A 15,864-nucleotide genomic window follows, 5' to 3' on the forward strand; every position below is an offset into this window, starting at 1 on the left:
TTAATCGGTTTGACATTGCTATTGGTTTAATCCACGTCGAAAGTTATAGAAAATCTTCGCACATAAATGTTCGCGATTTAATTCCGTTTTTTGACCAAGATGAATGTTTCAAGTATGTGTAAACAACTCAAATAGCACTCGTATGACAACACGTTCTGAGTAAGTTTAGCATTAAAATGGTCAAACTTTATGATGGCAATGTCAAATTTGACATATTCACCTCACATCTCAAAACTTAAGTATAACAACCCACATAACAATTTTCGTTACCTACCCATTTAAATAATAATAAGTCCTTGTTCATAAAAAAACTATGTGATATACAAATTCTTCAACAAGAAAATATAGAAATACTCATTAATTTTGTTGAATTATGAATTTGAACAAAAAATTATTTTTTAGTATTGCAGCGCCATCTGACAAACGTTTTCCTCATCCACCACTATAAATAAAAAAAATTATAATCTTTGAAACCCCCGGAGTAATGGAGTATAGAAAAAATAGATATGTTTTATCTGGTAAATTCAATCAGTCTGGTATTCGTAACTTTACACAAGCAATCGATGTAACCGTATATAATATACATTATTCATTAATGCATTGCTAGTTGCTAGCAGAATATGTGGAAAAATCACTTAGTCTCTTCTTTTATAGATGTCGCATTAGGCAGTTATGAAGAAATCTACTATGAATATTTAACTTGCCGATTCCTGTAATAAGGTGGTGTTAGAAGTTTTTGGTTTTTGTTCTCTCAAATAAAGAATATTACGAAAATTCTTTTCACTTCAGTCAATTTATAGATAGGAGTGAAATCGCACCGACAGTAGACAGCTGTGAATAAAGTGCATGTGCCCTCTGTTTATTTGGAAGGTTTAATATTTATTAATGAACGGTACAACTTTTTAGATAATTCAAAAAAATGACTAAACTTTTTTCTGTGATCTTTCCCGGGTTGTCATAAATTAAAAACAGCTTTTATAAAATAACCTCCCACAAGTAAGTATACTGTTTCTTTATTGTTCATTTGTAAGTCTTCGATATTTGGTGACATTTCAGTATATTATTCTCAACAATGCTCAATTTTTATGCTCAACAATTGTTGAAGTTACTACATCACAAGGTATTACGATAACTTTTGTTGACATGATAGCAAAACCGTTCCTTTCTTTTAAGGATCTACTTTTACAATTGACCACACTTCTCCGTTAGATGAAAAATTGAATTATTGAGTCCTATAACTATATTATACAATAAACCTCTAGCATTCTCACTGTAACTTCTCACTGTTTTTGGTGATCGTTTGTAAAATTATTAAAAATTAATATACCCATATGAAATGTGTGTATCAACATATTATTCATTGCTCGAGTATGAAACATTCATTTATATTAAAGAAATTTTTGTTGATTCAGAAGGAAAACGAAAACAAACTCAAATAACAAAAATTACAAAATTTAATTCACCACATTTTAAATGAAGGAATTGAAACATTTTTATTTTTGATAAGATAAATTGCAACAGTATTTCTAAGAATTGTGTGGACTGAATATAATGCTAATCAGAGTATTATTTGTATTCAAGATTCAAGATAAAATCATATCTTAAACCCCTACAATTTTTTTTTGAAAATTTGAACAATATATTTAGAGCATAATTATTTCCTTTAATGCAAATTTATTGTATTTTTTGGCAGTGTGCCAAAAACTTGAGATCATTTTCTTGTCAACCAAACAATCACGTATGAAGGATGAAGGGTATTAGTTTTGTATAAACATACCGAAAGGAATATGGATTGCGTTCTTAGAGGTGTGAATGAAAAAATACATTTTTATTTGAACATTCTTTTAGAATGTAGACAGTGACAGGTCATACCTAACTAACTTGCGATAATAAGAAAGAAACAACCACTCTCGGAATGCACGTCAACCAAATCACTTAGTGGCGGATCCAGGAAGATGTACGACTATTTCATGTCATTTTCGTATACTTTATATAAAGATTTTCAAGTATTATTGTGTAATTATATAAGCAAACAAATTCCTATATCATTACCTCCTCCAAAATTCGAAGAGAGAAATATTATTATAACCCAACTTTATTCAGCTTATATGATACAAATTTCGTGATAAGCAGCTAACTTACCTAAGTTTACTTATTTACTCACTACATGAAATCAATTATGAAATACACTTACTAAGTTAGAATTTCTGGAACCATTGATGATATTCATACTGAACACACTGTTTATAACACCACTACACCAACACTCACCATTACACTGTCTGACGCGTGTAAGGTAAACTGTTTACTTTCAGTCTCTGAAGACGATAACTTAGTTATCGAAACACGCGTCAGACAGTGTAATTGTGAGTGTTGGTGTAGTGGTGGTGTAAACAGTGTATTCAGTATGAAATACACTGATTAACTAGTGAATTAATACTACGTCTTCCTCAAATCCATTGCAGGTTTGATCTCCAATTAAGGAAAAGGATGCTAATAATATATTATAGATTTTTTTTTAGAAACCACACTTTATAAATAAAGTAAAAAATAAGAACAGAATAGAGGTAGTGGCGGACAAGGTTGGTACGTATTATAATATTGTTGTGTTTTTGATAATCTAGCAGTATGTAACCGCTTATTATCATTCATTCGATTATCTGGACTTTCGATTATCCGAATGCCCAGTGACATTTATTAATCGAATCTACAGTACATTTAAAAAAATGTTTCATTGATAAACGAGAGCAAGGCGTTGCTTGGTGAAATTTCATTACAAATGTTACTATCGCGAAAATTTGTAATTACTTTTCGTATAAAGCAAATATATTTTACTGAAATTCATTAGCAAGGCACACAGATTAAAAATTTTTTGTACCAGCGGTTGTTTACCTTGGTTAAACAATAAAGTTCATACCTCGACCTCTAATTAACGTTAAATTAAATTGGATTTTTTTCATAAATTAGCTCTCATGTTAAAGCATCATAAAAAAAGGAAATGGGCGTTGAAGCATAACAAACAAAATATAATTAATTTCAAATAATTTGATTATAGTACAAAAAAATTAGACATTTGAAACATTATGCGCAGTCGTCTTAATACTAAGTACATTGTTTTTGCTACACATTATGTAGCTATTTTAGTCTCCATTATTTTAATCAATATATAAAAAGTATATATACAACGGCACAATAAGTAGGTTTATTTTTTTTTTAAATCTGAATCTTTGGTATAAGATACGCATGATGAAAAAAGCAGAAATAATTGTGTGAAGGCGAGAATACCTTAAAAAAATTAACTAATTTTGTGAAGAAAATAGAAAACTACTACCCGACAGAAACATGGGTAAACGCACTGAGGATCAAGTTTGGGTGGACTTTCATAAGGCAAGCATTCTTGGTTTTAGCAATAAGATACTATATATAATAATTGAAAAAAGTAAAGATTCGAATATTATCAATATCTGATTTTTAAATTAATGTAATCCTCAATTTTGTAGTAATAATTGTGGATAATGATTTATGATTTATTTAATTTAATCTACTGCGGAATATTTTTCTTCGACTTTAGAATGTAAGACAGATCAAACAGAAGGATGTAAACAAACGACGGAAAACGTGAAACTACTTAGTCTATTATATAAACAAGCGGACACCAAATTTCTAGTCAATAGAACTTGAACAAAATGGCAAAAAATTGTGTCAGATTATAAACAATGTTAAAAAAACATAAAACGTTAAAACCTATGTAAGAAAGACTATGAAAATAATAAATAACTTGAAAAATCTAACATTATTCTTTCTCTTAGTTCTATCTTTTTATACTCTTTGAAGTGCTGTTCCTGAAACTAACGTACGTATACTCTCATATCAATTTATTTTGTTGATTATCTCCAATATTAACCAGGAGTAGGTCCTCATCCCAATCATATCCAAAAGTACATGCATCGATATAAAAGATTAACCGCTAAGACTTGCTAACGCTCGATGGTGGTTAAATGAGCAAATCAATTCGAAAATTTTCGTTTGAGACTAAGTCGATGTTGCGCTATGCGGTACAATTAATTTAAGTACAGTATATTCGGGAAGAGGCAGGAGTAGCTTCATGATAAATCTAGAGATTAAAGTCTCATGATGAAGTGTGACCCATTTTCTCATTTACACAGTTTCTGCTGTTCCTCGGCTTTAATGGTCTCATTAATAAAACCCTTATACCACATGTAAACAGTCTTTAAAGTTACTGAATTACCTTCATTGACATGTTTTAAAATTTCTTGAACTTTTTTGGCCCTTTTTTGAACTCACCCAAGATCTCACTATAGCGGCTATAATGGCAGACTGACAAACAGGAAAGAGTCTTAACTTGTCACCGTGTTTCAACAGATGACGGTATGAGGCATATTAGATGAAATCTATAAATTACTTCAGTACACTCCTCATTCTGGAGTGTATAATTTATTTGGCAGAGACATTTTTTTTACTTGAAACTGTTTTCCAAAAAACTAGTAAAAGGTTTGTCGTGTCTTTTTGAAATTTCCATCGGTATATATTTGGAACGGTTCCTACACAAGAAAATTATTGATCACTAAGAACTATTTTACAATTTTATCGAGGTTTTTACTACACTGTTTTATTTTACTTAAGTATCGCTTTCACCATATCTACAAAAACCAAAGATTAATATAATTAATAATATTTGACAATATTCCTATTATACCCACCTATTCTTGCACACATTTAACTAACAACCAAAATTTAATTGACCCACAATATTTTCTTTTAAATAACTAATATTGTATTAGTATAGATTATTATTTAAATTATATTATTATCTTATATTTTAGCGCATATTATATACTAGCCGTCCCTTGTTTGTAGTAATTTTTTATCATTAGGTCTTAAATATTCGATTTCTGTTGTGTTCTAAAAACAAAATGGTTAACGCAATAAAACAAGTTTTAAAACATATTTATATTTTCCTCCAAGTTATTACATTTGCTGGAAAAGTTCTTGCTTCAGTTTTTTGGGATTGCTATGGAGTAATCATGATTGATTTTTTGGATTAGGGTAGAACAATTACTGAAAATTACTATTCAACATTACTGATCATTCTAAGGGAGAAAATTGAAGAGAAAAGACGCGGAAAGCTATCCAAAGGTGTTTTGTGATTTAGGGTTTGAATTACTAGAACAACCCCCTTATTTACTAGATTTGGCTCCGTCCGACTATCAACTCTTTCCTCAACTGAAAAGTTTAAAAGGTCGTAATAAAAGGTAATAAAGCTGTGGAGGTCTGGTTTGCAGAGCAAGAAGAAACGTTTTTTTTTTAAAGGTCTAGAGACGTTGAATGTTCGCTGTAATAAATATATCCAATTAAGAGGAGAATATGTTGAGTAATAAAATATTTTGACATTGAAATTTTGTTTGATTCTATAGTAGCTTAAGAATTTTTTAATATATCCTCTTATACCTCCGGCACAGGTCAAAATTGTTTATATTGCTGCTGCTTGGAAGATTATGCTTAGAATGCCGAGCTTTTGAGTCCCTTCTTTCTTGAGCCGTCGCTACATAAAGCTGCTCCTGATCCCAGTTCTGACTTGAACTCATCTGTAAAAAAAGACGCCGTACTGCATATCAGAAAAAAGAGAAAACGTTGAACTTTGCGTATTAAATTCACATCTGTATTAAAAGGAAACGTATCGGTAGTGGTATTATACTTTTTCTACTATCATATCTACCCACTATCTACATTAATACTAGGAACTGTTCTTACATATTACTGTATACATAAGTATACAAGAATCAAATTATATTTCCATTAGCACAAATAGAGTTTTGAGATTCCTTAATCTTCTAACAGCTTAACACCTAGACTTAGATTAGATGAATTTAATTAGAAATTTACATAAATTAATAGGAAATGTTTTGTTTGATGCATGTTTGGAAAATTGAAAAATCAATATATTTTTACTGTATAAAACCCAGTAGGTCAAATATAGCAATTACACAAAGATGTCAACGAAAAATTTTCTGCTTACACATTCTAAACAGTCCAGTATATCTCTATGACCTTGGAATTAAACTCAAATGATTGACAAAAAACGTTGGAACCCTTTGGAAGCTTCTTACATTTTTATAAATAATTTTACCCTAAGACAAATCTGAGCAGAATGTTATTAAATCACCCATCCGGAATGCTACTAATGCTTGAATGAGTAAAAAACAGTAGACCACGTCATAGATAAATGCCTATGAACATTAGGGAGCGGCGCACTAGGTTGGGTTTTCACGCGGTCCGCTTGCAATCAGCTCGTGTCTTACCACCTTCTGTCGGCTTTTTAATGTTCTGCTCGTATGCTTGTAATTCAAATTGAAACGGCAGAGAGGTTTGTTGTTTCCCGTATATAGTAATGGAGTGGCGAGAAAAAAATTTGATTATGCTCTTCGGTGTCCATCGAAGCCAATTTTATTGTAGGTTTCAAGTTTCATTTCAAAACATAAAGACATTTACCTGGAGAGTAACGGGAGAAGAGGTTGAAATATCTGCAGAAAGAGAAAAAAGTTATTTCTTGCATTCTCTTTGGAAAAATGAGGACCAGTAAGTTCTCTAAGTTTGCTATTAAAAGAGCCGCACTACTCATTACTAACAGTGCGTAATTCTCCTCACGAGACAGAGATATGATGATATTTGAATGATCGATGCATGTTTGTGGAATTGCTACGGAACGTGGGAGATTTGTTGAAATTACATATGTAACAAGGAGCAAATACACAGCGCTCCTCAAGCGTTCGTAGTCAGCGCGCTAATGTAAATGCACTTTGAGGATTCACGATCGTCATAATCCCACATTCTGAAGTTGCTAATAGGAGTGAGAATAATAGTTCAGCTGTTAACAGCAGTATCCCTAGTGCCACAGCTCAGAAAGGGGACACAATAGATCTTTGGGTCACAGTGTACATGTAGACTCCCTAATCACAACATACAAGGTCTCATTCTGGAATTTCTTTATTACTAATCAGTTTTTTCATTTCCCACATTCTATAAATTATATGAATATTTTTTCTTAATTTTCATCAAAATATTTCTTAATCGATTACATCACTGTTTTCCATTATTCAAAGTAAATGTATATTAGGTGTTATCACTGAAAAGGTAAATAAGCGGGCTTAATACCCAAACAATAATTCAAAATGAATATTGATAGGTATTACATAGTTATTTAATAGGTATAAAATAGGTAAATTAAATGTAGTTGAGTCACTGCTATTACAGAGTTTATATGTATTAGGGTGTCATGTACACCAAAGGATCTATTGTATCCTGGTTCCAGCTGCCAGATATTTTAGTCTTCTATTTCATACGCTTAGAGGTGTAGTTCTCTGGAATGTTTCACACTTCGAGAGAATGTGGATAGAGGTTTCGTCGTTAGCGCAATAGGATCTGCTCGTTGCATGTTCTGCTAAATCTAGTGTCTTCAGGTCTCCATTGAGACGACAATGCCCTTTCAAGACTCCTGTCAGTATTCGTAGGTCGCTCTTGCCTGGGTTGATACATTCACCAGATATATTCTAGTTATAGCTTTCTAGAAGTGTCTTTGCCTGTTTCAGCTCCTTTAGACTGTCCCAGTAACTAGTTTTATCTCTATTTACCTTTTTTCCAGTGCTTTTTCTATTGCTCAGTAGCTAATACCACAAAAGGTTGACGTCCTTTGAAGGGTTTATTCGTCCATTATTCTACTCACCTATCTAATCTAGCTTGCCTAGCCATTTTCAAACTAGTTTGGATTTTACGACATTGGAGCTTAGAGCTCTAATAGCATCTAGGCTATCGGACAATAAGATGATCTCCTGTTTGCGAGAAGTTCTTTCTAGATTGAATTGGAGCAATTTTTCAATTGGGTATATTTCTGTTTGAAAAATATGTTGCTGCGTAGGCTCTCAGAGTGTTTGATTCTAAGCCCGTACACTCCTATTCCGTATGTATGTATGTTGTTTTGAAGCCATTCGTATAACATTTGATGGCATTTCCTGTTCACTCCCTGTATGACGGCTTGATCTCATCTGCTTCCACGCCTTAGTTTTGAAGTAAATCTGAAACTTTTTCGATATTTCGTCCTGAGGCATATCCCATTTTTTGAGGACTCTTTTTTTTATTGTTGATTCCTTCTTTTAAATTTGTGAGTGACATTTTTCTGCCACGTTCTATTGTGAGGTGGTAGATTTAAAATTAGTTGTAGTGCAACTGTTGAACAGGATTTTATGGCCCTCCTTGAACATATGAATGCCAGTCTTTGTACCTTCCAGATATCGGTCCTCGTGATTTTGACTAGTTCTAGTACCTCAGATGACTGCCCTATACGAAATAATTTGGTGTACATCCACAGTAGTTTCTTTGAGTTTCAACTGCTTCCTTCGAAATTTCTGCACACCACCAGGGCCTTAGTGGTTGTTATCTATTTTTCATGTTTTTCAAGTTTACTATTTAGTGTGAGTCCAAGATATTTTCTCTCTGTTTTCCACTTGATGGCTTGCCCATCTATTTCAGAGTAAATAATGGTACATAAGATTTGTCATCTAAATATGGGTTTGTCAAGAGACCATGTCTCTTGTACGGTTGCAATAAGCATTTGGTGATGAACGTGTTTACTTACAACTGATCTCAAGCACATAACTAAGCCACTGGTTGTAGCTAATGGGACTTAAACCACTGATTAGCTTATAAACTAGAATTGCTGTTTTTAGCGGTCCCATGTTAATGACGGAGCAGTATAATTTTTTTGTACTAAATATAAGTTTTTAACATAAAGTTTACCATTAAATTAAGTAAAAGTATATTAAATTCGAAAAGTGATCTATTAAAATAAAGTACTCAACGACAATATTTGACCTCGTTAACTCCCAATACTCCCAATATATTTATAAAATACGCTATGGTAGAGTGATATATCGATCGCCGTGATCGGAAAATCACTGTCGTTTCCAATGATTGAAATAGTAGTTTGATTTAAAAAAAAAGCGCAATCTCGCAGGATCTCCCCTTATCGCCCCATTTTATCGGTCTCCTGGTGAACATATTAAATATTTTGAATAATCGAATGTATTGTATGTATAACGTTTTTATTTTTTTCTTAATAATGATATTAAATTATTATTATAGTATGATTCAATTACGATATAATTCAATAACTATTTAATGATTTAAAATACACTTTCCATGATAAACAATCATCATTGGTGACTGAAATCATTGTTACAAATAACCGATTATTTATAAATCAATTTCGCTGCTCCACCGGGTAGTCGGAAATCATGGTATTTCCCTACTCTAGTATTAATGATATAGGAGTACATAGTTGGTTGATATAATTCAACTTTCTGAGGTAAATCTATTAATATACATGTAACATTCCTGTAAGTATTATCTACTTCCAGTAATAAGTCTCAAATCACATGAAATTAAATTATTAATAGCATCTATATAACATACTGGACAAACTTTAATAAAATCAAAACATCTATGAAAATGGTGATCCGGGATATAATCAAGAGATACACTGCTTAAAATGAGTATATACTGATATACTCAAGTCTTAGTAATATTCGTAACACTACAAAAATCTAATAAAGCTACCCTTGTATGAATATAAATATGGCATTTCAAAAGCACTTTCATGTTCACTAAACGATCACCTACCCAAAAAATAGCAAGAATTATATGGGGGTAAGCAATGGAAAGATTAATTTGTAAATGTAGTGTACTTTGGAATAGTGAACAATTTTGACAGTCCATCAGCATTGTTAAAGTTAACATCCAAATGAGCCATTCGTGTCGTTTCTATCGAAAATAATGAAATGCATATGTCATTCATTGTGTTTGGGATCGATATATAGAAACCGAAAGATGAAAAGAATTGTGGCAGCATTATAAAATTCCTATATTTGCGTTTACGTTTCTGACCAGATACCTTGAAAGAGAACTATATTTTTCCAAATTTTCCTCGTCAACATGTCATTTATTAATTTCGACAGTGGAGAGAAAAATTTTTACGGACGCATCATGATTTCGTTGTGGTCAAGTGCATGTATATGTGTCTTCATTAACGCTTATTTGTAGTAACCATACAACAAGTAAAATTATCACTTGAATATGTGTGAACTTGGATTAGAATTAGACTTGATTAAAAAATAGATATTGTTGTTATTTCAGGAAGATTTAACTCTCAAAGGTATCTCGATATAGTTCTGATGAATCGTGGCAGCTTGTGGTATGAACCCGAACTTTGTTTTTATGCAATACCTAATACTTCGGCAGCAACCATTAACTTCCATCAATACCAGTCACCTCTTTGCTGGCATTTTTAAGTAAAAGTTAATTTTAAATCGAATCTTGATATATTTTGATCAACATTTATTTATCAGACTGCTTTTGTAATGTAATGAAGAGACCTTGCCGTTCCTAATTGCCTGACTAGTTTTTGCATTTCCATAGAGGCTCTTCAAAACTGGAGATTCCTTCGGGGGTCGCTAGCTTTAGTAAACACTCAAACATTGCATGAAATGGGTATCTTAGCGTCTTCTGTTATTCCTGAAACCGGCAATTTTGTCTAGCGATCCTGGTTGTGTTGTAGCTGTGATTACCGATTTCCGAGTACACTCTGATTAGATCTACTAGAGTTTTTCCTTCTCCTCTGTTTAGCTGCATTATTTTAGACGGCCACCACGCAATCTAATTGTTAAAATGTAAAAACACATTGAAACTAATTAATGAAATACTAAATCTATGAATACCTACAAAAACTGGACAATTAACCAAAGAAAACAACGGTAAAAGTTGCATAACGAGAGGAAGGAAGGAAGTGTTATTTATCAACAATTAAATTCTCTTTTGTTTCAGATTGCACGTAGAATAGCAATGAAGAAAATAAATGAAAGATCCAGAGCAACTGCTCAAAATAACTGGCAACGGAGGAACTACACCAACTGCAGCCTCCGAAACTGACACAAGCCATGGAGCCTCGACGTCCAGCTCCTCCGCACAAGGAGGTTACTGTAAGGGGCACCGTAGACAAGAGTCCATGTATACAATGACTGGTCTTTATTCACAAACCATCCCAGAAACGACAGAAATCGCTGAAAAAAAATGTTCGACAAACTTTTGTCATGACACAGTTATTAAATGCCACAGTAGAAATCCTTCAGCTAGTTTTGTAGAGATAAAGCTGCACATACCGCGACTTACACTGAAACACCTGTGATTTTGTTGAGACGGCTGTAGTAGTATCATTATTGTTAGCCACTCAAGCTCTGAGATATCAAAATTATCTCCCTATTAGAGATTTTGGTAGGTGTCAAGATGCAAATGACAGTCTTGTGACCTTCTTGAAAGGCATGTGCACAGAACTGTTGGAGTAATGGTTTGTGGCGATATTGTTTATCTTAAATCTATTTGAGGCAGTTTAACAACTTGGCGTTATTTTAATGATTACATTCTAATCACTTCACGGCATTATCTAAGCGAACGGTCACTAGTCATTTTCAAGCTAGAGAACGCACGTCCACATATTTCTCTCGTATCAAGTTTCTGCAAAAAACTGTTATTTATATTTCATAGTGGTCACATCGATTACCGGGTTTGACACCTAAGAAAAAAGTGTGAGATATAATGGGGAAAAACCTCCACAGACTGATATGGTTAATCCAAGTTAATTCCAAGTTGCTTGGAACGAGATGCGACAACAAAAGCCTTGACTTGTACAGGAGTATACTAAGCTGTGGTATCACTAAACACGCTATGAGTATATCTTAATAGACTATTGCAAATGTTTTTGCAAATATTTATTTAGTTCTTGATATTCGACTGGGTATCACATTATTAAAAAATCAAAGTAAATAAATGGATATATTTCCGTTTTATCATCATGAAATAACTTCAATACATTCTTCAATATTTAAATAAAGAGTTATATTGTCACAAAAGAAATATTTCCGTCGTCTTGTTGCATTATTTATATAACTTATATAATTTCAGTCATCTGTGTCGTCAGAAAAATGATAAGCAAGTGAATTATAGATTTCACTTTCGAAACTTTATTTTTAAAAATTTTATTATCAAAAAATACGTTACATTTCCACAAATGTTGAATGAATTTCATTAAGTTTAAACCATGGAATTAATAAAACACAGTCGTTGAACAAATTAACAAAATTCATTAAAATAGTAGTCTTCCGGATGTTTCTTGATGTAACTATCGAAATGTTATTATAAAATCATGAACATCCAGTACGCGGGATCAAAAATAAAAAATTTAGTATTACAATAGCGGCTAAAAAATTATCATGTGGCAAAGAGAATTGTCAACGAAGGATGTACCTATCGTATGTCTAGGGCATACTTGAAAATCTCATGAATATCAGTTCATAGAGACTAATAACTTTTATAAGTGTGCTTTAAAATGTATCTAATCACATCCGACAATTCATGAATCTCTATTTTTGGGGGCAGATCAATGTAATGTAATAAAACAATATCAACCCAAGCAGCACAGTGTCGTTACTATGACGTCAATTATAGGCCATTGGCGACCAATGGGGACGTCTAAAATGACGTGATTATGACGGGTTAATGTCACATCCTACAGACGTCAACTAATGACGTACCTAGTCCGGCTGGTGAGACGTCAAAATGACGTACTTACTTTTGACAAATGACGTATAAGTAGGATCAAAAATATAAAAAAATGCGTTCAAATTAATACCAGTTTATTACAAAATCTTAAAAAACTACATACTATTACACTTATAGAACATAAAAGTTGAAATAAGGAATTACTAATGATGCAATAATGAAAATGACAACCATTCCTGCTTGAAAGGAAAAACAATACATTTCGAAAAAACTTTGTGGCAGTGCAATAACTCGATATACTCTGATAAATTTTGGATAAATTCTTTTGAGTCGACAGGGTATTTGTAAAATGAACGGTAATCCTGAAACCTCCTACCTAATATAAAAACTGCTCCATTATTATCCACTACATTTTCTATTTTGAAAACCAGTCCTTCTAAGGTAAGACAAAAACAATTTGCTTCTGAATATGATGCAATAGAAAAAATAAAATCTTTATAATGAAGCTTTTTATACTGCTTGCAAGAGAAATTTGGCGTTGGTCCTAAGAAATGGGACAATTCACATTTACAGAAGTGTTCATCATCAGGTGAAGTAGAGTCATGTTTTTCGTACACTGTCATTTCAATTTCTTTTAAGCGTCTATTAATCTGTTGTAACGGTTTATTCGGAGACTGAACTAACGATTTTAAATGGTGGAGATAATGCAAGAGATGAGTAACTACTGTACGTCGAACGTACCTTGAAGCTGCCCAGTTTGACAATTTCGAATGCAAATCGCTAGGCGGCGGTTCATTAGAAAATAAATCGTTAGGGGGCACGTTACTGGAATAGGAAGTCAAATGGTTGTATAACGTCGCATCATTGAAGAGCAAATTTTCATTAGGCGAGTTTACATTAAAATCTAAATCTCTTGAGGAACAGGTGTCATTTTCACTTTCACACATTGAACCAGCAAAAAAAAACGGAATTTGATGATTCATTGGAATCATTATTAACTATTAAAGATGTATTATAACAATTCTGACTCACAGGTGCTAAATTTGCTTCTGCCATCCTTCTGTAGAGTTGTCTTTGACTAACAACACTTTTTTTCTTACGGGTTGCCATGCTGCTGCTTTTTCAATTTCTCTGGTGCATGTTTCAACCACACCTTGATGGTATCTTCTATTTCTTTCTGACTGACTAGAGGGGAGCTTTTTCTTACAGCACCTAAAAATGTTGTTTCAGATTAATAATAAGTATGCACCTACAAGTGAAAACACTTACCAATAATCACATCCTTTACGTTTAAGTTTTTAAAAGCCTTTTTCTCACCTCGTTTGCCACAAAAATTCCAATTAGTTGCAAGAGAATAAATGAACAAAAAATTTAAAATGCGGTTTGTATGTCCAGTAAAATCTCTCCCTCCAAAAGTCGATAGATATGCCGACTAGAATCACATAATTTAAATTGTAAAATACATATTAAGTGGTACAGAACACCCACCAAACCGCCAAACAACTTTTTGCTGCCGTCCGCCATTACGCGCACACGCGTTCACACCAGCAGTCCAGCACGCATGCGCTTGCACGTCTCGTATCGTATCGTGGCATTTCGATTAAAATCGCGCCAAAATTAAATCTTGGTCGACAGCCTCGACAGGAATCGATGCTAAAAATAATTGTTTCCTACTAATAAAATAGTTAAATAATTGTTAATTACAACATTCTCACTTCATCTTTAAATTCAAATTGCATTTCCACTTAAAACGTCAGTTTAGTATTTTCATTGCTAATTAATGAATTTATATTTATATCCAAATTTTAGGTAAACAACAATTTAAAATGTACAATTTTTTATAAAGCACGTATAGGGCTTAGTTTTTGTAATAAACTTTCGTTCTAATTTTTTTTATAGTTGATTAAAAAGCACTTAAAACGACCGAAAACAAACGTACGAAAGACGTCTCTAGACGACGTCAAAATGACATCTGAAATGTCACGTCATATGGACGTCGCTTATTGGTCTACGACGTCGCCGACTAATAATGTCCAATAATTGACGTCATTATAACGACACTGTGCTGCTTGGGAAAATCAATGTCTGCATCTATTTTTCAGGAAGAAGACATCTTGAATGGATACGGCTGATAGGAATTCAAGTATTATATAATTGTAAACACCTGTAAAATAATAATAATACAATTTGTGGATAAATCGTTTCCCAATTCGTCAACTACATCGATGCATAACGTGTCTACAACGACAAAAACATTTGTGGAAGTACCCAATATTCGAAGCAATGTCAACATAACTCTTTAGTAATTTTCAACCCTCGACAGCTCATAAAAGAATCCTGATTAAGTTGGAGATCTCGAATTGATATTTTTCACAGTATATGCTATCCAAGTACATCCGAAACAGTAAAATGTACTTCGCGAATTTCTTGTTGCATCGAAAGGCTTTCTTCATTTGTACGTTTTACTCTGTCCTTATACTAACTGCTGAAAGATTATGAAAAATACAAATTTATTGAATAAATAGATGAATGTAATTATTCTGTCGTAAAAACAACTTGAAAGTAATGTGACAACTACAGAGTAATTTGATAAACATCAGTGGTGTGAAAAGCATATATGAATCATGAAAATCGACCCGATGAAACAGAAATTAAAAATAAACAGAAACTGTAGAAAGAGGAATAAAAATATACTAGTGTGTTTAGTGATTTGTGTTTTTTAAAGTTAGTTTTTGTAGTACTTTAAAGAACATTCTATAATTTTTCATTTTTGTTTCATCAATTATCAAATCATAATAATTAGTTTAATATTTGAGAAAAATATGTCGAAGTTTTCAATGATGTTTCGAAGGCATTATTTGGACAATGTTTTCATACCGGTAATTGATAGAAGACATTCCTTACAACGCTCTATGCTCTATTTTCTATCTATAAAAATAAATTGCATTAATTTTGATGAGAAGTGTATTTTTGAGATTTTATCCTAAAAACATTTCTCCGAAATTCCTCGGCTAACGAATCACAACAAGAATCAAATAAATTGTTTTAGTTTTTTCCATACCTAAATTACTCACTAATCTATTGTTGAGTAACCATTTAATAGACCTTGAATGTAATTGTAATCAATAAAGACATGAATGAAGAATTTATATCGAAAAGGAGCTAATAGAAACTTCAAAATGCAGTGTGAGAAAATGGATAAGTCGTAAAAATCCTTCTTCATATAAAGAATATCAGCCA

At 32.5% G+C, this 15,864-nt stretch overlaps 1 long non-coding RNA gene and 1 other non-coding gene across 2 annotated transcripts; one reads left to right on the top strand and one right to left on the bottom strand.

The window, feature by feature from the left end:
* Nucleotides 1-741: 741 nt before the first annotated feature.
* Nucleotides 742-15,580, top strand: LOC130893890 (uncharacterized). The gene is made up of 2 exons (XR_009059263.1): nucleotides 742-996; nucleotides 10,894-15,580. It is a non-coding gene; the product is annotated as an uncharacterized LOC130893890 (long non-coding RNA).
* Nucleotides 12,742-14,695, bottom strand: LOC130893883 (uncharacterized). Its single transcript, XR_009059262.1, has 3 exons — nucleotides 14,340-14,695; nucleotides 14,113-14,294; nucleotides 12,742-14,056 (listed from the first exon to the last, which is right to left on the bottom strand). It is a non-coding gene; the product is annotated as an uncharacterized LOC130893883 (transcript).
* Nucleotides 15,581-15,864: the final 284 nt, after the last annotated feature.

The sequence above is a fragment of the Diorhabda carinulata genome, chromosome 1 (assembly GCF_026250575.1).
Source record: "Diorhabda carinulata isolate Delta chromosome 1, icDioCari1.1, whole genome shotgun sequence".
Classification (NCBI taxonomy): Eukaryota; Metazoa; Arthropoda; class Insecta; order Coleoptera; family Chrysomelidae; genus Diorhabda; species Diorhabda carinulata.